The sequence below is a fragment of the Triticum dicoccoides genome, chromosome 6B (genome assembly GCF_002162155.2).
Source record: "Triticum dicoccoides isolate Atlit2015 ecotype Zavitan chromosome 6B, WEW_v2.0, whole genome shotgun sequence".
In the NCBI taxonomy this organism is placed as follows: Eukaryota; Viridiplantae; Streptophyta; class Magnoliopsida; order Poales; family Poaceae; genus Triticum; species Triticum dicoccoides.
In genome coordinates this window covers 501,081,749-501,085,781 of record NC_041391.1, presented here as the reverse complement: position 1 = coordinate 501,085,781, position 4,033 = coordinate 501,081,749, and the positions used below count along the sequence as shown (strand labels likewise).

The window sequence follows — 4,033 nt, the reverse complement described above, 5'->3', positions numbered from 1 at the left end:
TGGCCCCAGCTCGCTGGCCGAGGCAGCGCGTCAATGTGCCAGTGCATCGGGCGGCGTGGCAATGGCAGCACCGCCTGCCTTTCCCATACCCCGACGCCACCCTGCCGCATGACTGGCACCTGGATCCGGAAAGGATCCCAGTGTCGATGGCGCCGCGGTTGGCTAGGGCGCACGCGGAGGAGGTGCGGCGTCGGCGGGCGCTCCTGACGTCAGAGCAGTGACGTGACCCCGCCTACGAACCAACTCACCCAACTGAGCTCGATGGTTCGCCTTCGAGCACGAGGAGGCGAGGCAACGCGGCGTTCGCGAGGTCGACCGCACCATGCCGCCGACCCCGCTCGTCGTCTGCGAGGAGGACCAAGCGGCGGAGGCCGCCTACCAGGCGGCCCTTGCGGCGGTCTACCGAGAGAGCGAGGAGGACGAGCGGCACAGGGCGGCGGCGGCCGAGGAAGAGGATGCGGCGTACGAGGCGGCCATGGCGCAGGCCATTGCCCTCACCGCGGCGGGCTACTGCGTCCTGCCGCCGATGGCCCCGCCGTCCCCTGTCAAAGCCGAGCCGGAGCCGGAGTCGTCCCCCATCGAGCGGTACTCTTGGACGGGAGTTGTACGCGAGTGGGTCAGCGCGCCACCGGTCTGGTTGGGGGCGACGCTGGCGCAGGAAGCGGCATACCTCGAAAAGTGACGCCAGCGACGGCTGGCCGAGGAGCGCCGCCACGACGAGTACCTTGAGATACTCGAGCGCGACGCCGAGGACGAGGCGCACCAGGCCGCGGGGACACATGCGGCCGCCCAGCCCGCGCCCGACATGAACGCCCTCTAGAACACGGCATTCCCCTGGGCCGGCCCTGCGCCGACGCTCATTGACCTCACAGACCCCGAGGGTAACGACGATGATGCCTACGGCAACGCGCCGCCTCGTAGTTTAGTTTGTTTTTAATTTTCTTGAATGCAAATGTGGACGCGTGGACTCTCGCCGGCCTTTGTGGTCGGCTTTAATGTTTAATTAATGTTGCTTTTATTTTAAATATGCATGTATTTTTTTTCTCGTGCCGTTAAAATGTGTCGGGGCAGTGTTGGGCGCATGCGCCGACCCAAACGCAAAATTAAATGTTTGTGTCCGTCTGACCAACTCAAACGGACAAAAGCGAACAAAATTGGTGTCATTTGGGTCGGACGTTGGAGTTGCTCTAAGGGTGGCCATGATTCGGTTCTACTGTAACGACGCACCGCGCATTCATGCTATTTGTACCGCAGCCTAGCAGATATATGGTCAATGGATCTCAACAGGAGAGAGCATGCTAATGCGATAGGGCACTTCATTCGCGAAACGACTCCTTGGCGATCGATCGCGGGAGCGATCGATTCCGACCGTGCTCGTCGTTCCCCCTATTCCCTTTCTATTTTCTAGCCTTTTTTCTTTTCTGGAAAGCCCAGCCGTCTGCCTTTTCCCTTTCCCCTTTCCATCCCCTCCTCCACTGCAGCTGCCCTGCTGCCCCCTCCTCGGCGAGGCGCCTCACGAGCGCCGCGAGGTCAGCACGCGAGCCGCGCCCGCACGAGCTCCGCGAGGGAGGTGGCCAGTACGGCGAGGCGCCGTGCCCGTATGAGCGCCGTGAGGTCAAAGTGCAGCGGCGGCCAATACGGGGAGGCGCAGCGACCGCTCGGGCTCTGCGAGGTCCAGGGGCGGAAGCAGCCAATACGGCGAGCGGTGCCTGTCCGGCGACCATACGGCCTCCGCGGCGTGCTCGACCTTGCTCCTACGCCTCCTACCCGGGCTGGACATCCCCCCGTGCGTCGTCCCCACCCGCATCACCAAGCTCCCCAACGGCGTCCGCGACTCCCCGTCGCCTCCGAGGATTTCCAGGTACTACCCACCTCTCCCTCCCCTCTTCCTTCTGATGAGTCCATGGCTGACAGCGGCCACCGTCTCCGAGCTCACGAACACCCAGATTTGACAGGTAGCAGCACAGGGATGGCGATTTTTGGTAGCTCTGCTCTGATGATGCCGTCAGAGCACAGCTTACTAAACAATATCGTTGAATACAAGTATTCCATGCTTATACTCCGCATTTTGACCTCTGTTTTATGCCTATATGATTTAGTACAGTAATAGTTTTCCCTGGATGCATCCGAGGTGGTTGAGCTTAACTAGGAACATTCAGTCTTGTTTATCAAACCGAACTGGTCCTTGGAATCAATCAAGTGTTTCTGCAAAATCAAAGTAGTATTGAAGTGAGTGAAATTAAGTGGAGTACATGGCTGTTATCTCTTCTTCAGTATCTCCATGTAACAATCTTGTAATTGGAGTACATGGCTAGAGAGCTTGTTCAGAAGCTGAGTACTTTGTGCTGATCCTGCTGGATTTGCTGCATCATTTGCCCCCAAATGTCACAAATGTGTCGCCAACTTTGGAAAGAAAAATAATTGTTAAGAAAATCAGCAGCTTTCATTGAATGAGCTAATTATTAAGAGAATGCTGCATCATTTTGTAGCAAGTTATTTCTATAAATACTGAACACTGCAAGGAAATCGGCAGCTTTCATTGTTAAGAGAATGAGCTAATTCTCTGAAAATCTTTTTGTTTTTCTGTAGCAAATTATTGTATGAATTATGAACATTTGTGCAAAGAAACTGAGCTCTGAACATTATTCAAACAACAGAGATATAGCACAATCTGTATATACATGAGCATTAAGCTAGAAGAATTCCTAATTTACTGTGTTCCTTTTGTTTTTGGTTTTTTCTCTTCCATGCTATAGCACAGAGTCCATAAGTTTCATTGTTGTTGATTTTTGGGCAGTTACATATTTAACTGCAACCTGTTTTCTTGTTCACGCTGATTTTCAAAGATCAAACTATTTGTCAGATAAAGACAACTCATTTTTAGCAGTTCATAATATTGTCGCTGTTTAGGGTCTAGTGTTTTCTTCCTTGCTTTTGCATCACGACGCTTCACCTATGTTTTGACTATTTAAGTTGGTGTACAACTGTACATGGTATGTAAATATAATAGTCTGTTCTAACCTATTCTCTGCTTTTTTTCAGAGCGTGGGCTCTGAACATTCAGCAAAACAGGGACATTGTGAATTTACTAGATTGCGACAAGTCTAGACAGGGAATAGGCCGAGTTTGCAATGAGCAGCTTGCAGAGCTACTATGGCCTGAGTTCTCAAAGAGGAGATGGCATGGATTTAAGTACATTAATGTCCTTGTACAGCAAGGGAAGCTCCCAAGGTATTGGAAATGAAATACTCCCAAATTCTTCTTCTCCACCTTGACAGTACACAAAGCATTGGCAGAGGCAACGGGGCGACCAAAGAATTAGTTCATTGGTTCCATACGCCATGGCAGAAAGTGGAGGCCGATCCCCGGGATGACCCTTTCTGCCGGATTCAATTAAGATGATCAAAAGTTTTTTGCCGAGGCCTATTTTCCGGTATGCGTTTGAATTTGGACACAGACTCAGAGAACGCTGGGATCTTCATGTGGTCGAGCTCCAAGTGGACCTTCAACCATGAGTCCTTCACCTGTCCGTTGCTCGACGGTCTGCCCAAACCTGTGCCGGGTCGTACGATGAAAGCTGCTTTGACTGAGTTCTAGTCAATGTAGCGGCACAATAGGAGTTATTTTTGTATTACCACTCTGCTGTTGCAAGCTTCATCTGTGATCTGTTATGTCATTCATATGAGCTAAGTTGAGAGGGAAATGGAAGAGGAGGCTTGGTTCGACACCACTGCCTCCCTCTCTTAGCGTAACGCGAGTCGAGGCGGACATCGTCGCGTTAGCGACGACGGACGCCGAGACGAGCACGTGACACCACTGCCTCCCTGTCTTAGCGTAACGCGAGTCGAGGCGGACGTCGTCGCGGTAGCGATGTCGGACGCCGAGACGAGCACGTGACACCACTGCCTCCCTGTCTTAGCATAACGCGAGTCAAGGCGGACGTCGTCGCGGTAGCGACGACGGACGCCGAGACGAGCACGTGACACCACTGCCACCCTGTCTTAGCGTAACGCGAGTCAAGGCGGACGTCGTC

At 53.3% G+C, this 4,033-nt stretch overlaps 1 pseudogene; it reads left to right on the top strand.

Annotated features, from left to right (window-relative positions):
* Nucleotides 1–322: 322 nt before the first annotated feature.
* On the top strand, nt 323–3,621 carry LOC119321221 (annotated as a pseudogene).
* The last annotated feature ends 412 nt before the right edge of the window (nt 3,622–4,033 follow it).